Raw genomic sequence first — 19,605 nt, 5'->3', positions numbered from 1 at the left:
TTGTGTGCCTGCTCTCTCTCTCTCTCTCTGTCAAATAAATAAATAAAATCTTTAAAAAAATATATATATATATATAAAATTTTGTATACACATAAATATTTCTTTCCTGTTCACATAGGGAGAACTACTGATAGATTAGTGCAAATCAGTCACCACTATTTTTAGAAAAATACAGACAATAGGCAAATGAGCCAGTCCAATATTTTTCCAGCCTCATCTACTGCTATTCCCTGACACTGGCCTCACAATTAATCCAAAGTAGTTTCTCATTATTCTCTAAATATGTCAGGCCCTTTTCCAAGTTTGGGCTTTAATATAGGCCATTGTCTTTGTCCAGAATGCCCTGGTGTTTTTTTTTCTTTGCCATATGTCCTACGTTGAATGCTCCTAGAATCAGAACCTGAAACAAGCATTTGAGGTAAGGAAACTTATTTTGGAGGTGACCCCAGGAAGCACAGGCAAGAGAGTGGGGATGTGAGACAAGGGAAGAGAAAGAACCCAATAGTGAGCACAAACTATGAGCAACGAGGCTCAATCCCCCTGGGGATGTCTAAGAGACAGTGTAGAATGCAACATGGATGGCCCACTCCCCAAAGGGCAAGGAAACTGGAGTATTTATCACCTTTTCCTATTAGTGGGCTTCTCCTAGGAGGTACTTAACTCTCCAGCACCTCCAGTCTGCTCTCTTGAGAGCAAGAGAAAGCTCTCAGACAAGTCAGAAGTAGTGGAGTCAGGGAGCATACTAATAGTGAATGTCAGGGGGATATGAGTAGGACAATGACAGCATCTGTTTCTCAGGCTAAGTCCTCCTTATTGTTCAAATCTTAGTCAAAGTATTATTTTCTCTAGGAAAGCATCTTTGATTCTCCTAGTCTGAGTTACATAGTCCTTCACTTAATTCTCAGAGCATGATGACTGATCATGGTATTTATCAGATTATATTATAAATGCGACAGTGTTCCCTTCTAAGTTATAAGCTACTTTAGAAAAGGGGTTGTGCCTAACTCATGTTTGTATCATGAATACAGTTCCTGACACAATGAAGAAACTCAGTAGATCCATACATCCCACAAATATTTACTGAGGACCTACCATATGCCAGAAACTATTCTAGGACCTGGGGGATAGAGAAGTGAACAATACATTCCACTTGGTGGTCTTATAATGGACAGAGATAGAAAAAAAACCATGTGGCCAAATTGATATGATAATTTTAGGTGTTAGTAAATGCTATAAAGAAAACAGAAGAGAGTAAGTGGTAGAAAAAGACTAGAGTAAGAAGAGGCTGCTATTTTGGGTAGGCTGCTCAGGGAGGTCTTCTCTGAAAAGGTAATATATGAAGAGAGATTTAAAAGATAATGAACAAGGGTTGTGGGAGGAGGGAAGGGATCACTAGGCAGAACACAGAGGGTTTTTAGGGCATAGAAGCTACTCTGGGGCGCCTGGGTGGCTCAGTTGGTTAAGCGACTGCCTTCGGCTCAGGTCATGATCCTGGAGTCCCTGGATCGAGTCCCGCATCGGGCTCCCTGCTCGGCAGGGAGTCTGCTTCTCCCTCTGACCCTCCCCCCTCTCATGTGCTTGCTCTCTCTCATTCTCTCTCTCTCAAATAAATAAATTTAAAAAAAAATCTTTAAAAAAAAAAGAAGCTACTCTGTATGATACTGTAATGGTGGATATCATTATATCATTTCATATCATTCTACATTTGTTCAGACCCACAAAATATATGACACCAAGAGTGAACTCTAATGTACACTATGGACTTTGGATTGTAATGATGTGTCAGTATAAGCTCATCAATGATAACAAACATACCACTCTGGTGGGGGGATATTGATGACGGGGATGCTCTGCTTGTGAGGTAGGAGGTATCTGGAAAATCTTTGTACCTTCCACTCAGTTTTGCTGTGAACCTAACACTGTTCCAAAAAATAAAATTTACTTAAAATAATAATAGTAATGGGAAGGACTGAGACTTGCAAAGATATGGAAGAAGTGTTCCAGGCAGAAGAAATAAGTCCAAAGGTGTGCAGGTGGGAATAATCATTGCATACTGGAGGGTCAGAAAAACCAGGAGAGCTGCACTATAGTGAACGAGGAGGTAAATGTCCAAAGAGCTCAGAGGGGTTGCCAGGGGCCAGATCATATAGGGACTTTTTGCTGTTAGAAACTAAATTAATTTAAAAATCCCAAAATCAAGTAGAAGGAAATTCAAGACGACATTAAACAACTATTTTCCTCAACTGTCTGGATATTTAGGCTAAACGTGACTTCTGGATTTATTTATCATGATACTGCCTCAATTTGTGTGGTACAACCACAGGGTTGCAAAGTTGATTCAAATGCTTTATCAATGACCTATTTACTCACACATTCCAGATAACACCCAAAGTACCATCTTAGAAATAGCCAAGGCAATGAAAAATAAGTCCCTTACAGTGACTGGTTTCTTGCATCAGCTCTGTTACATGTGACCTTTGAAAGTCCTTTACCATCATGTCCTTAGTTTCCTTTTCAGCAAAGTAGAAGAGTAGGGACTAAATGGCCTGCAGAGTATCTGACAGCCTACAAGTCAATGCATTGTACGAGGTGAAAATAGAAGTTATGTGGCTGATTCTTTTATTTAACTTCTTAATAAGAAAATTTTAAAACATTCACAGAAGTGGAGAAAATACACAATAAAGCTGCATGAAGCCATTATCTACCTACAAAACTTATGAGCATTGTCAACATTACTCAGCATCAGGAAAATACAAATCAAAACCACAATGAGATACCACCTCACACGTCAGAATGGCTAAAATTAACTCAGGAAGCAACAGATATTGGTGGAGAAAGGGGAACCCTCTTACACTGTTGGTGGGAATGCAAACTGGTACAGCCACTCTGGAAAACAGTAGGAGTTTCCTCAAAAAGTTAAAAATAGAGCTATCCTATGACCTAGCAATTGCACTACTATTATCCTTAGTCACCAAAGGATACAAACATAGTGATTCAAAGGGGCACATACACCCCAATGTTTATAGCAGCAATATCCACAATAGCTAAACTATGGAAAGAGCCCAGATGTCCATGGACAGATGAACTGATAAAGAAGATGTGGTGTGTGTGTGTGTGTGTATATATATATATATATAGAGAGAGAGAGAGAGAGAGAGAGAGAGAGAGAGAGGAATATTACTCAGCCATCAAAAAAATGAAGTCTTGCCATTTGCAATGACATGGATGAACTAGAGGGTATTATGCTACCTGAAATAAGTCAGAGAAAGACAAATACCATATGATTTAATTCATATGTAGAATTTAAGAAACCAAACAGATGAACATAGGGGAAAGGAAGAAAAAATAAAATAAGTGGAAAACAGAGAGGGAAGCAAACCATAAGAGACTCTTAACTATAGGGAACAAACTGAGGGTTGCTGGAGGGGATGTGGGTTATGGGTATTAAGGAGGGTCCCTGAAGTAAAGAGCACTGGGTGTTGTATGCAACTGATAAATCACTGAATTCTACCTCTGAAACTAATAATGCAGTATATGTTAATTAGATTGAATTAAAAGAAATTTTTTTTAACTTATGAGCATTATGTCATGGTTGGCTTTTTTCATTCACATCAGTATTTGTGCAACCAAATATCCATAATCCCTTCAAAGTGGCTGGCCTGAGAGTTGATCCTGGTCCCTGTATGGAGTGATACAGCACATTCTTGCACAATATTCTGAGCAAGGGAGGGTTGACTTGGGACACAGCTTAGAACCAAGGCCACAGAATAAGGTAAAATAAGAGAGATGACCATTCAGATAATAAATATTAAACATAAAATACTACACACTGAGTTTCCATATTAAAAACAAATAATTTAAGAAAGGAAATAGCTTCTTTTTTACAACTGGGTAAAACTGGCTTTGAAAATATATACATATTTTAAGCAGTGGTTTATCCACTACTGGAATGTTTTCATGTATTTATTCAGTAATTTTTCAGTAAATACTGCACATGAGGCCCAGGAATACAGACTGCAAGGGATACACAGATGCACGAGTCACATAGCCCTTTCCTTAAGGAACTCATAGCCCAACAAATGAGAATTTGAGTGGTTCTGCTGGCTCTGGTGCCTACATTTTACTATGTTTGATCACACAGCAGTCTCATCAACTTATCTAGGTATTCTGACTTGCCTTTGCTCCCCTTTCCAAGGCAGCTTTTGTTATAGCTGACAGTCACCTCGGTCTCCACCCTGGTGAGCAAACACAATTCTAACATGTTTCCTTCTCTAGCATGATGCTGCAGGACAATCTGCTTCTCCTGAAACTCTGCACACAGAAAAGGCTGAGATGCATGCCACCCTTGACCAGGTATTCATGGACACCCACTACTAGGGCCCTTTACAACATGCAGTTCTGCTCTGAATAAGTGATTTCTCCAGAAGTGTCTGGCACCAACTACATCAATTGCTCCCACAATTCCCAATGAGTGAATGTGCAACTCTCTTACTGATTGACTGACTTCACACCAGCCAATTAGAGCTTAAAATGTCGAATTAAGCCAGAGATGGAGCCATCAACTTGCTGCATTCCGAGCCCTGTTAACTCACCTAAACAATAAAATGATGTCAGGTATCGATTAGCACTGGGAGTAGCTAGTAAAACCAGAATAAAGCACTTTGCAAATATAAAACACTCCAGGAATATTAACAAGGATAAGCAAAAGGTACATCTAGACTAAAGAAAAAGTCAAAACCTGTACAAAATTCATACATAATTCTTTCTAAAATCCTCTTTCAACATATATAGTTCTGAATTTACTTTCTGTCTAAATAACACTAAACATACCTTACATAGGACTCTACCACAAATGGTTTCCATATTTGTTTTTTTGCGATTATCACTGACCTGTGTTGTTTACGAGACAACTATCAAGACAGCTCTATTACACTCGTTTAGCCACAATTCACAATTAATATGTGCTTCTTTCTCAACTCCCACATAGATATCATAATTACTCCCCACTTCCCTCCTCTAAGAACAATAAAACTGCTCACTTCTAAAGCATAATGATGGTCATTTTCAAGAACAAATGATAGAGAATATTTACTGATTTGCCTTAAAATCAGATAGTTCACTTACGAAAAGATTAAAATTATCTACCCCAAACACTTTTTTCATTGTAAAACTAGCAATTGCAAATAAAAGAAATTTACATGAAGAGATGTTGGAACCTGCCTTGTTTTAGCCAAGCACTAATTATAAACGGCACAGCATACAGAGACACCGTCCTAGTCTGTCCCAAAAGCTATAGCTGCATTGGACCCTGAGATAGTATTTAGCAAAGAGGCATTTTAAGAAAGTCAGCATGAGGGAGAAGAAAAATCTTCTCAGGTAGGTGTATGTTATTAATCATAATTAAGGCATATTTGACAGCTTCTTGGCAACAGAGACGATGAGCTCCTTTCTCTGACATCAAAATCCTAAAGGAATACTTGCTATTTCATTATCAACTTCACTGGTCTTTACACCTATAATATCCACTTTGAGAATATGAGGTCTTAGTGAAACCTAAGCTCTGACAATTACTGTTTGCCCACCGCTGACACCACGTAAGGTACAACAATAAGCTGGGATCTTACTAACATAAAGTACAGGGAACCATGCTGGGGTTAAAATGTGAGTTTCAGGAAAACACATGGCCTGTCCCATAATGCATTTCCACTGAAGGGTCATCCTTCAGAGTTGTTGGTTTTTGTCTGTGCAGGTGGCTCTGCACTTTTGATTTCCCATTAAATTGGAAAGGGAGCACTTGGTTCCCACTGCAATGGCATCCTCTGATAAGATGGTGAGAAATGGGAAATGGACCCGTTTTGAGAGATAAACTCATTTTAATAAAACCAAACAAGAGACATGCTTCCATTTAATCATGCCCAATTTCATTAATGCGTTTTCTAAAATGATGCCACTTTGGAAAGGTTCTTATGATGGCTAAGTGTTAGAGGAAGCATCACCAGGATTTCTGCTTGGTGCCTTTGCAGGTGATTTCAAGGAATTTATTCTGGATCATCTACTGATCACAAGCCGAGTTTCCCTCGGGCCCAGCTGGGAGATTTGGCCAGTTCTGTGCAGATCCCCAACTCATGTTCTACTGTTCTCTTTCACAGAAAACACGGGTTTAAGTGACCTTTGCCTATTTGGGCACCTATTTAATGGCATAGGTCGAGCTTTAGATGGTTTTTTTTTTTTTTTTAATTCTTATGTTAATCCCCATACATTACATCATTAGTTTTAGATGTAGTGTTCCATGATTCATTTTTTGTGCATAACACCCAGTGCTCCATGCAGAATGTGCCCTCCTCAATACCCATCACCAGGCTAACCCATCCTCCCACCCCCCCTCCCCTCTAGAACCCTCAGTTTGTTTTTCAGAGTCCATCGTCTCTCATGGTTCATCTACCCCTCCGATTTCCCCCCCTTCATTCTTCCCCTCCCGCTATCTTCTTCTTCTTTTTTTTTTTCTTAACATATTTTGCATTATTTGTTTCAGAGGTACAGATCTGAGATATAACAGTCTTGCACAATTCACAGCGCTTACCAGAGTACATACCCTCCCCAGTGTCTATCACCCAGTCACCCCATCCCTCCCACCCCACCCCCCACCCCAGCAACCCTCAGTTTGTTTCCTGCGATTAAGAATTCCTCACATCAGGGCGCCTGGGTGGCTCAGTTGGTTAAGCGACTGCCTTCGGCTCAGGTCATGATCCTGGAGTCCCGGGATCGAGTCCCGCATCAGGCTCCCTGCTCGGCGGGGAGTCTGCTTCTCCCTCTGACCCTCCCCCCTCTCATGCTCTCTGTCTCTCATTCTCTCTGTCTCAAATAAATAAATAAAATCTTAAAAAAAAAAAAAAAAAGAATTCCTCACATCAGTGAGGAGCTTTAGATGGTTTTCAAACAGTATGTTTCTATTTGGAGAATGATCCCAACCATTCTCACATTTTTCCCTCTTCCTTATTCTCTCTCTTAAACTGTCTCTTTCTCACCACATTCTTCTCTCTTTGCCTTTGGTTTGACTCTATTTGTTCTACTATCCTTCTCTCTGTGTTTTTCAGTCCTCTTCTCTCATAATGTCTTTCTTCATCAGTGCAGGCTGAGAAGCATGGGGGTCAAGTGAAGATAAATGGTTTTGTCTCCATTATGTAAGTAAATTGAAAGAAAGTAAAATTTAAAATTGTAATTACTCAGTTTTCAGCTTAATTCTTCCCACAGAGATCTAGAAGTGGAATCTGTGATATTCTGGGATTGGAAGGGACCTCAAGGGGAAACAAACAAGTTAACTTCCTTCATCAAGGCCGGGTGCTCCCCAGATCAGTTATTCATTAATGACTGGTTTCTGCCCCTACTAACTTAACATCCTTTAAATATACCTTTAAAACATACCTTTAAATATGACCTTCAAGATGTTAAAATCACCACCTCTGCTGATTTGGGGTTTTATTGTCTACTCTGGGCCATATCTCATCTTAGTGAGATCCCACAGGATTCAGCAATTAGCATGAATACAGCAGTTTAATAATCAAAAGTAATTAATGGCATCAAAACAGTCCTGCCTGCTTCTGAGGACTTGTTACACAAATCTTGAACTTTCTTTTTAAATGAGTACTTTAAAAAAGATAAAATAAATGAGGATTTTATTCCTGTTAGAAAATTATCTACCACAAAATTCTTAGATGGAAAACAATTCAACTTGATATACTGACATGTTTAAAATAACACTGGAAAAGTGACTCAATATACTAATTGGCAGTAAGTTCTTAACCCACTAATAATTAATAATTCTAATAAAAGAAATACTAACATTGTTCTCTGCAACTATATAGAGCACAGGAAAGTTATGCTTCCTTTAAAAAAAAGTAAAATTGTAAAATAGGGATTCTGTCAAGTGTCAAATGAAAATTTAAGAAAAATTACTGTTATTTATTTTTTTTCCAAAACTCTCATTTAAATATTGCTGAGGAAAGGGAAAGGGGAGGGAGATACTTTATTGTAAGTGTTCAATTTACTATGAATCAATTTTTTAAAAATTCTAAAGTTTCTCATAGCAAAAGAGAAGTGTAGGGAAAGAAAAGTTTTCCTCAACCTTCTTAGGGTTCCTAGCTAGATCTAAAAATTAAACTGACAAAGATTAACAGGAGAAAAGCTAATAAGTTTCTAAGTGACTCTGGTGCCTTCAGAAGGAAATGAAGACCCAAGGAAACAGACCTGAGTATTTTTATGCTAGGTTTGATGAAGAGTGGGCAGTCGTGTAGAAGTATGATAGATCAGAGAATATAAGGTAAGTGTGGTAAACTGGGGAAAACAGCAAGGCCTGTTTGTTCAGATTCTTCTCAGCATCTCCTTGTCTTTGGAGATAAGGATACTCCTTTTCTCCAGGTTTAGGGAGGGCACCTCTCACAGGAGGGTTTATGACCTGTTTCAGGGAAGAAGGCCAAGGAGAAGGTCAGAGTGACCTTCCTGCTTCCGCCGTTTTCTCATACTCCTTCAGGTTAAAATATTCAATATGCAAAGGTCCCATATTTTGGAGTAGTATGTCCTGAGTCCCAACAGAAGTAAATATAGGTTTTAGTTTAAACAGATAAATGCAATTCTTACCTGAGAACTCTGGATTCCCTTTAACAAGTCACTGCTCATCATGTCATTGGTGAAGTTGATCTTGTCTTCGTATCAACAGGATATGCAGGGTAAAGATTAGGGGAGCATGTTACCAAATATTCAAGCTTTCCTCTCCCCAGGGGAACTTTATTTTTGAACTGATTTTCATTTAAAATGTCCCCAGTTTTAGATAGACTGAAGCCCAGCACACATGAGCCTTTACAGTTCTCCACATCTGTAACTCATTTCCATTTCTTAAAAAATTGATGATGTTTGCTTTAATGCCAAAATCCCCCCTGACCACAAGGGATGTTAGCTTCAGGCAGCTTGGTATCATTATTTAAAAAGCTAACACGTGGACTTTTAGAGTAGAACCAAAAGTGAGAGGAATGAGGTGACTAGCTGCTGTAGAAATGAGAAGCTCTTTAGAAGCTCTCTGGAAGCTTCCATGTTTGGCATTTCTATTTCTAGTACCACTAATATTAAGATAAACATCAAGTTTGGGCAATCTGAACAAACCTCTGATGTCATCTACTGATCTTCAAGACCAATTGGAGTATATGCATAAGTTGTCCTATCAAGGATTTAAAGTCTCTCTGGTATAGGAAAACCTAAAAAAATACTTTTTTAAGTGTACTTTATTTTAATCATATTTTCCATCTGTTTTGTGTTCAAGAAATAAATGAGAATAACTTCTGAAGCTTAAAGCAACTGAAAGGGATTAACAATGAAAGACAAAGGAACTTGGATGCCATTTCTCTAATCCAGGGAAAGGGAAACATGTAAGTAATTTGCTAATTTCTTATAAGGAACTAGGTAAGTGTGTATCTTCTAGTTTGCCCATATTACTGTCTACCAACAATAATATATTTCATCCAGGTTGAAGATAACACATATAAGAAACAAAAACAGACTAAAACCTTAATATTAAAGTATTTTCAATATTTTATAAAATTGGGGGCTTTACATGGCATTTGCAGGCATTCATATATGTACTTCTTTTATAGCTGTAGTCATATAAAATGAGCATTCCTTAAGTTTCCTTTGAAGAAATCTCAAAGGTTATCTTAGTTATTAAATATTTAATGGAAACAAGGATAGAAAACTACTTAACAATCAGAAATGTAACTTGCCATTCATTTTGTCAAAGCTTAACATTTTGCCATATTTGCTTCAGACCTTTTTTCTTAAGGAAATAAAACATTACAGATATATAGTTGAGGCCCCTCAAGTATCCCAATCTATTTCATTGCCCCCCTTCAAAAATAACAACAACAACAACAAAACAATAATCAACTCTAATAGAGCTAAAGCCACAACAGGTCCTCTTTAAAATGGTGTACCCATATGCTCTGTCATCAGCAGCTTGTAAGAGGACCAATTTCTTCATTTTAGGATGCATAATAATGGTTTGTCATCCCATCCAATAACACATTAGAGAGTCTTTATAACTCAACACAAAGGAAGTTAAGCTTTAGGCATCAGTGATAGGCAGATACGGAAGACTAAGGCAAGTGGCCTTTTATATCTCACATAGTTGTTATTTTAAAATATTCCCATTACCTCTCTAATCCTCCTTATTCATTCCCCACTCTTGTCAGAGTGATCTTAAAAACCAAATCTGATCATGCCACTCCCAATTTTAAACTCCTGGGTACCTTCCCATCACATTAAGGAGAAACTCCAAACCCTTTAACCCACATGGCCAAAAAAGACCCCTCAGTTTGCTGCTTGTCCTCTGTACTAGCCACATTGACCTTCTATCAATTTTTTTTAAGATTTTATTTATTTATTACAGAGAGAGAGAGAGAGCATGAGAGGGGCGAGGGTCAGAGGGAGAAGCAGACTCCCTGCTGAGCAGGGAGTCCGACGTGGGACTTGATCCCAGGACTCTGGGATCATGACCTGAGCTGAAGGCAGATGCCTAACCGACTAAGCCACCCAGGCACCCCCTTCTTTCAATTTCTTAAAGGCACCCTGCCCTTCACTTGTTTCTTTCACTTGAAATGCTCTTTCTCCTCTGTAGTTAGCCAGCTCTGAGTCATCTTTTAGTTTTCAGGTTAGAATAGAAAAATTTTTCCCTGGCTTCTCCTCACATCTTATAATCTTATTAAATCTCTTGGGTTTTTAAAATCATAATTTGCAAGCACATACTTATTTGTATTTGTTCAACGCCTATTCTCTTACTACACTGCAAGCTTCATGAAGATGGGGACCTTGATTTTTTTTTTCTCTACTTCTAAATTTATCAGCATAGTGCCTATCTATGATATAATCAGTAATTATTTATTGAATAAATGGGTGGAGATTCCCTGTTCCAGACCTCAGTATTTAAGGCTTTCTTTCCCAAAACTGTGTAATTGCCCTAATCCTTCCTCTTTTTCTCTACCAACTTACGTGTATCTCCTCTTCACTCTTCTCCTCTACTTCCTTCCCTCACACTCCACCCCACATCTTTTCTCCCATTTAGAGAAATAATAAACTAAGGGTTGGTAATAACAAAGTATGCCTTATGTTGATGATATTAATTCTAGTCTACTTCTACTAAGTATTGCAAAATAAATTGTCCCTATTACATTGCATATATGCAATGAAAGATTTATTTTAAATTTTAGAAGGATCTCCTTTGAAGATACCTTAAGAATATCTCCATGGGTTAAAGATGACTTTAATAAGCAAAATGGTCAAACTAATAAACCAAATAGCTATTCTGCAAACATGGAATGAGCCAAGAATGCTCAACTATAAGCGTGAAGACAATGCCAGTCCAACAACAACAACCAAAAAGAGTGGTTTTGAACAGAATTGCAAGGATCATTAACTGCAGCTGAACAGTCATGTTCCCACAGGAAGTTCTTACAAATATGATACACCATCTTGTCATCTAATATTCAGAGATACATTTAGAGGTTTAAAATTGGATTTTGATTCCTGATATAAAAATTTCTCCAGTCATAGTTTGAAAGAAAAAGAAACAGAGGCAGCAAACAGTGGAACATCACCAAATTCCAAGCTTAAAATTAAATAAGTCAATACTCTGAAAAACTTTATTTTTCAAAAAGTGATCAATGTTTTTACATATATTTTTCAACCTCCACTGTTTACCCTCACAAAATCCTACCAAATTAATCCATGTTTCCTTTTCTTGCATGAACTCTGGATATGACTTCAATGCAATATTAGAACTCATGCCTCTCTGTATTCAAAACTGAGATGTTCTCAGGGACACCTAAGTGGCTCAGTCGGTTAAGCGTCTGCCTTCAGCTCAGGTCATGATCCCGGGGTCCTGGGATCAAGCCCCATACTGGGCTCCTTGCCCGGCAAGGAACCTGCTTCTCCCTCTGCCTGCCACTCCCGCTGCTTGTACTCGCTCTCTCTGACAAATAAATAAATAAAATATTTAAAAATAAACTGAGATATTCTCAAAATTGGAATAATTGCACTGAGAAAGAGAGCAGAGGCAAACTGTTCCTACCCCCAAAGAGCTAAAGCTACAAACAGAAAACACAGCATTGAATCCAAAATCCAAAATCCAAAATTTGACTGGACGATGGTACTAGCTATGTTCTTCTGGGACCTTTATTTAGTTGTCCAGAAACCCACAATCCCCACTCTGTTCAGAGAGATACTCCAGAGCAAGGAATTACCAGACTTCCAATTTCCTTACTATTGCTTCCAAACCAGTGATTAAAAGAGAAGGGTGAGAGAGGGGGATGAAGGATCCTCCAGTGAAAACATTAAGACTCATTCATGGGCGCCTGGGTGGCTCAGTTGGTTAAGCGACTGCCTTCGGCTCAGGTCATGATCCTGGAGTCCTGGGATCGAGTCCCGCATCGGGCTCCCTGCTTGGCAGGGAGTCTGCTTCTCCCTCTGACCCTCCTCCCTCTCATGCTCTCTGTCTCTCATTCTCTCTCTCTCAAATAAATAAATAAAATCTTTAAAAAAAAAAAAAGACTCATTCATGCATTTATTTATTCCACAATCATTTACTGAGTTCTCATCATGAGCTCGAACACTCTGTTCACAAGGGATACAATGGTGAGTAAGAGATTCCCCACCTTCATGAAACCTGTTTAGGGATGGAAGATCAACACAGATCAAACAAATGAATATAAATCTACAAACTGTAGTGAGTGCTTGGAAGGAAACGTATATGCTCCTATAGGAAATTATAAGGGGGAGCAGACTTTGTCTGGATTTATAAATTAAAAAAAGATGAATAGGTATAAAAAGATCAGGGAGGGCACCTCCTTGGCACAGGGAATGGCAAGGGCAAAGGGCCTGAAGTAGGAAGGTGTGCAGGACAGCACACCTACTATGTCAAGAAGTATTCAAGAGGAAAGAGACAGAAATGAAGTTGAAAGGTAGAAGGTCAGGTCCAATCACCAAGGGCCTTGGAGGCCATTGTAAAGATTTTGGTCTTTGGGGTGCCGGGGTAGCTCAGTTGGTTCAGCGTCTGCCTTTGGCTCAGGTCATGATCTCATCGAGCCCCAGTTGGGCTCCCTGCTTAGCAGGGAATCTGCTTCTGCCTCTCCCTCTGCCTTTCCCCCTGCTTGTGTTCACCCTCTCTCTCTTTCTTGCTCTCTCAGATATATAGTAAATTAAAAAAAAAAGATTTTGGTCTTTGTTCGAAGAGGAAGTTGAAAGCCACTGAAAGGTTGTGACTAGTGACATTCATTATCTAAGTTCTCAGATCACTCTGATTGTCATGAAATATATTCAAAGTGAGTCAAAGAACAGAAGTGGAAAACCAGTAACAACATGATCTGATGTGTAATTTTTAAGGTCATGGGCTACCATGTATAGAATGGGCTGGAAGGAAGCCAGAGAGCCCATGGGGACATGAGTTCATTGGCAGGTGCAGCCAACCAGGTGAAAGGTGCTAACAGTCTGGGCCAGGAGGGATATGCCAGGAGAACTGCCATGGCGACATGTGAGCTGGCTCACTCCTACTCTCCCCATGCCCGGGCGCTGCTTGGGTCCTAAAAGGACTGCCCTCCAAAACATCTATATGCACTCTGAAGAAAGAAGCTCCTCTTTAGAAAGACTCCCAAAAGACAGTAGTCTTCAGTACAAGGACGAAAAATCCTCTTGCTTCTCCTGAAAAATTGACTTATTTTAGCCCCAGGCACATGAGACTATCACCCATTATGCTGTCATTGTTTTGTTGGGGGAGGAAGAACTCAATAACAAATTTGAGGCCCCCTTTTACCAACCATACCGTACTTACAGCCTGCCTCTTTATGGCTAAACTCGATCTTTCTTTCAGCTTACTTTTCCTATTCTTATTTTCTTCTTTACATTTTTTTCTTTTATTGAGTGGGTATATGTAATTTTAAACACATTGCTATTTATTATTTAACAAGATTCTGTCAGAAATTATTTTTTAAAATCAGTTAATTATTTAACACTTATTTTCTTATTTAAAGTATATGAAAGGAAAAGCTGTTTCCCTTCTCACAGTACTTCTGTCTCCAAATATGTGGGTTTTCCACACCAAGCAGTTCTCCAATTCTCTGTGGACACCAAATGGGTGTTTTATAATTTAATTCAATTCTGACACTAACCGGAATTGGTGCAGACCCCACAGGTTCAGGGCTCAGTCCCACAAGATTGCTTCACGTCAGATTCTAGTTGCAAGTATTAGGTGTCAAGGGTACCCAAACTCTTGTCTAACTTGACTACTAATCAAATTCTACACCCCCTTCCCCTCCTCTGGTTTGTAATTTGCTGTAATGGCTCACACAACTCAGTGAAACACTTAATTTACATTTAGTGGTTAATTACAAAGAATACCAATGAAAGATCAGATGAAGAGGTACACAGCATGAGGTCCAGAAGTGTCCCAAGCACAGGAGGTTCTGTCCCAGTGGAGTTGGGGTATGCTGTCTTCCCAGCACATGGACGTGTTTACCAACCCAAAAGCTCCCCAAACTACATAGTTCAGGGATTTTCATGGAGGCTTCATCACGTAAGCATGATCAATTATTAACTCAATCTTTAGTCTCTCTCTCCTCCCCAGAGGACAGGGAATGAGTCTGAAAGTTCCAAGCCTCAAGTCATGCTTGGTCTTTCTGGTGACCACTCCCCATCCTGAAGCTATTCAGGCCATCTGTCATCTCATTAGCATACAAAAAGACAATCTTATCACTCCAGAGGTCTTAGAAGCTCTTAGTCGGGGAACTAAGTACTAAGAACAAATATTATAACAGAAGATCCTCCTATTACCCCTACTACTCTGGAAATTATAAGGGTTTTAGGAGTTCTGTGCCAGGAACCAAGGATAAAAACCAAATATATATTTCTTATTATATCATAGTGTTACAATATGATATATATTCATTGCAGAAATATTGTGAAATACAGCAAAGCTCAAGAAGTAAATAAAAATTTAAAAGAAGAAGTAAATAAAAATAATCTATAATTCTACCATGCAGAGGTAACATTTTGGGATATAGTCTTCCAATCTTATTTCTATGCCTATCTGTATACCTATCATCTTCCAATCTTTTCCACAGAAAAGAATGTATGTATGTGCACGCGTTTGTATTTGTGTAAGTCTCTTAAATCCATTTTGCGAGGAATAGATAGAAAGATGAAGAGATGGATAGATGACACATAGACAGACAGATACAGAGACAGACAGACAGATACTTTCCGCTCCATTCTGAGTATTAGATGATTTAAATCCTAGGCTGCTTCTTTGACAATGTCAAAACTGTTTCTTTACAACTACTTCTATCAATAAATTATACTCCTGCTTGCTCAATCAGAAGCAATTGTTTGGCCAAGTGATGAATGATGACTTAGAGGTTATGTGATTCCAGTCTTTCCATCTTGAGTCCTAAGAGTATTCAGGCTGATGGAAGACTGACCACAGGTAAAAAGTAAACACTCCCCATGGTCATGTCACATGCTACCAGACCGTATAGCACATTATATTTTAAATTGTTTATATAGCAAAACTAGATTGCCAGTGGAAATGACAAATCTCTTAGCTTCCTTGTTTCTTGTAGCACTCTGTGGAAAAGCAGAAAATTGCTCCCAAGTTATAAGACTGATTTTGTTTTGTTGTTAATTGCAAAGCAATCTGAATTCAGTTCCCAGAGGAAAAGCATAATCAAGAACTACAATCATCTGTACCACCTGCCTGAGGGAGGCTGTAGCAACAACACCTAGAACCGAAGATGCAAATATCTTCTCCCATTCTGTGGGTTGCCTCTTAGTTTTGTTGACTGTTTCCTTTGCTATGCAGAAGCTTTTTATATTGATGAAGTCCCAAAAGTTCATTTTCACTTTTGTTTCCCTTGCCTTTGGAGGCGTGTCTTGAAAGAACCTGCTGTGGCAAGAGGTTACTGCCTACGTTCTCTTCTAGGATTTTGATGGATTCCTGTCTCACATGGAGGTCTTTCATCCATTTAGAGTTTATCTTTGTGTATGGTGTAAAGAATGGTCGTGTTTCATTCTTCTGTATATAGCTGTACAATTTTCCCAGCACCATTTATTAAAGAGACTGTCTTTTTTCCATTGGATATTTTTTCCTGCTTTGTTGAAGATTAATTGACCGTAGAGTTGAGGGTCCATATCTGGGCTCTCTATCCTGTTCCACTGATCTATGTGTCTGTTTTTGTGCCAGTACCATGCTGTCTTGGTGATCACAGCTTTATAATACAGCTTGAAATCAGGCAATGTGATGCCCCCAGCTTTTTCTTTTTCAACATTTCCTTGGAGATTCGGGGTCTTTTCTGGTTCCATACAAATTTTAGGATTGTCTGTTCCAGTACTTTGAAAAATGCCATTGGTATTTTAATAGGGATGGCGTTTAAAGTATAGATTGTTTGGGGCAGTATAGACATTTTAACAATGTTTATTCTTCTGATCCATGAGCATGAAATGTTTTTCTATCTTTTTGTGTCTTCTTCAATTTCTTTCATAAGTGTATTATAGTTTCTAGAGTATAGATCTTTTACCTCTTTGGTTAGATTTATTCCAAGGTAGCTTATGGTTTTGCAAATGACACTATAGATAAAGGGCTGGTATCCATGATCTATAAAGAACTTCTCAAACAACACCCAAAGAACAAATAATCAAGTCAAAAAATGGGCAGAAGACATGAACAGACACTTCTCCAAAGAAGATATACAAATGGCTAACAGACAAATGAAAAAATGTTCAACATCATTATCCATCAGGGAAATTCAAATCAAAACCACACTGAGATACCACCTTATACCAGTTAGAATGGCAAAAGCTGACAAGGGAGGAAACAACAAATGTTGGAGAGGATATGGAGAAAGGGGAACTCTCTTACACTGTTGGTGGGAATGCAAGTTTGTACAGCCACTTTGGAAAACAGTATGGAGGTTCCTCAAAAAGTTAAAAAGTAGAGCTACCCTATGACCCAGCAATTGCACTCCTGGGTATTTACCCCAAAGATACAGATGTAGTGAAAAGAAGGGGCACATGCACCCCAATGTTCATAGCAACAATGTCGACAATAGCCAAACTGTGGAAGGAGCCAAGATGCCCTTCAACAGATGAATGGATAAAGAAGATGTGGTCCATAAATACAATGGAATATTACTCAGCCATCAGAAAGGATGAATACCCACCATTTTCATCGACATGGATGGAACCGGAGGGGATTATGCTAAGGGAAATAGGTCAAGCAGAGAAAGACAATTATCATATGGCTTCACTTATATGTGGAACATAAGGAATGGCATGGAGAACATTAGGAGAAGGAAGGGAAAAATGAAGGGGGAGAATCAGAGGGGGAGACGAACCATGAGAGACTATGGACTCCAGGAAACAAACAGGGTTTCAGAGGGACATGGGGGGTGGGTTAGCCCAGTGATGGGTATTAAGGAGGGCACGTATTGCATGGAGCACTGGGTAGTATATGCAAACAATGAATATGGAACACTACATCAAAAACTAATGATGTACTATATGGTGACTAACATAACATAATAAATAAAAAAAAAAGAAAAAGAAAGAAAGAAACTCATGCAGTAAAAACTCATGACTAAATTGTTCTTTAACAGATACTCAACCTTGCCCAATTCCTCCTCTGATAACCAGTTGAGACTGTCTAAAAATACAAATATCTAATAGCATATTTAGTCCATCTAGTTTCAATTTGGCCACATTTATGTGGCCATTTTGTCCTGAAACCCACAGAAATTTGTGGCCACTGTGCTATACCCCATACCAGCACAAAAGAGTATGTTGATGAGTTTCTAACACATTACCTTGAAGGGCAAAGTCCTCACTTCTTGGGCTCCACCACCTGAATTCTTCTTGCTTTCTCTCTTTCTCTTTCCTTTCTTATTTATTGACATAGGCCCAACATTTTAAGCATTTACTACTGAAACGGATATTGGTTTTTTTTAATTAAGTAATTTAATAGAATATTGGTTATATGGAAAAATGTTTACAGTCTAGACTCACCACACCAAATCATCTTCTAATTCCCTACCCCTATTAGGATGTGCTCAGAAAGGTAACTTTATTGTAATAGTAATGGAGCTCAATTTGAAAACTTTTATTGAACATCTAACTTACTCCAGACACTATTCTAGGCATTAGGGATTCCAAAAAAAAGAGACATAACCCATTCTCATAAATCTCCAAGTTTAGTAGATAACTCACAAACTCTAGTTGAATGAAATATCCTAATTAAAAAAATGCTTTGATTATTTTAAAATGTGAATGTTTCCTTGAATTTTAACCTATAAATACAAGGGTCTTTTCTCCCCCAATGTTTGTTTTTTTTTTTTAAGATTTTATTTATTTATTTGAGAGAGAGAGAATGAGAGACAGAGAGCACGAGAGGGAAGAGGGTCAGAGGGAGAAGCAGACCCCTTGCTGAGCAGAGAGCCCGATGCGGGACTTGATCCCGGGACTCCAGGATCATGACCTGAGACGAAGGCAGTCATTTAACCAACTGAGCCACCCAGGCGCCCCTCTCCCCCAATGTTATGTTCTTTCTCATTAGCCTAATACCTGTTCTTTCTGATGATTAGAGATAAAAGTCAATTGTATCTGCGTAATAGATACTTTCAGGAGTGTCTGCTTAGCTCATACTCTCTTTTTCTATAGAGAGAGATAGAGAACACAGCCCCAAAGTTAACTTTAGGCTATGAAACCTGACACTCTTGATCACAACGAAATGAACCAGGAGTAAACACTGGACTCAAGCTGGTTCCAACCACAGTTAGTTCTTCCTCTTCTGCTTATAATGGACAAGCTTGCATCAGAACAAACCTCTCATTGAAAACACCTAGAAAGGATGGATAATAAAGAAAAAAAAATCTGTTTGAAGGCAGAAGAACACTAAAATGCATCAAGACTTGGGGAAATAAGTTCCCAGAGACACAAAAGGCTCAGAAAGTTGAATCACACTTTTGCCCTTTAGGCAGATGCAGATTCTAAAGTGAAGGCTAAGGAGCTTAGAAAATGAGCAGAACCTTAAGTAGTTTCACAGAACTGCAGGGAGAATTGGAATTTAGAGTCCATTGGGGAAGAGTGAACATGCTATATACCCCAGGCTGGATCAAAGTGATGTGTTCCTAGAGTAGGCAGCCTCTAAGAAGGCCCCCAATGATACCCACCTCCTAGTACTCATGCCCTTGGGTAATCCCTTGAGCATGGGCTGGACCGAGCACATTCTAACAAACAGAATTGGCAAATATCATGGGTATCAGTTCCAAGATTAGGTTACAAAGAAACTGTCCTTCTGTCTTGCCCTTCCTAATTCTCTAATTCTCTTACTTGCTTTGAGAATAGCCAGACACTGTACTGTGAGCTGACCTATAAAGGAGTTCTATATGGCAAAGAATCAATAACTCCAGCAAATAGCCAGTGAAGACCTGAGGCCTGCCAACAGTCATGTGAGTAGGCTTGGAAGCATGTCCAACCCTAGGGAAGCCTTTTCAGATGAAACCACAGACTCTGCCAACACCTGAA

General features: G+C 38.9%; 1 long non-coding RNA gene across 2 annotated transcripts in view; it reads right to left on the bottom strand.

Annotated features, from left to right (window-relative positions):
• The window catches only part of LOC123861144 (uncharacterized), a 233,484-nt gene that overhangs the window by 123,097 nt on the left and 90,782 nt on the right, over positions 1–19,605 (bottom strand). For both annotated transcript variants that reach the window (XR_008508030.2, XR_010405002.1), the window contains exon 5: positions 8,635–8,699. This is a non-coding gene — a long non-coding RNA (uncharacterized LOC123861144). The remainder of the gene's footprint in view (positions 1–8,634; positions 8,700–19,605) is intronic.

This window comes from Mirounga angustirostris, unplaced genomic scaffold, assembly GCF_029215605.1.
Source record: "Mirounga angustirostris isolate CCGP_5_RB_7025 unplaced genomic scaffold, mMirAng1.0.hap1 SCAF_9, whole genome shotgun sequence".
In the NCBI taxonomy this organism is placed as follows: Eukaryota; Metazoa; Chordata; class Mammalia; order Carnivora; family Phocidae; genus Mirounga; species Mirounga angustirostris.
This window is presented reverse-complemented; position numbering and strand designations above follow the sequence as displayed.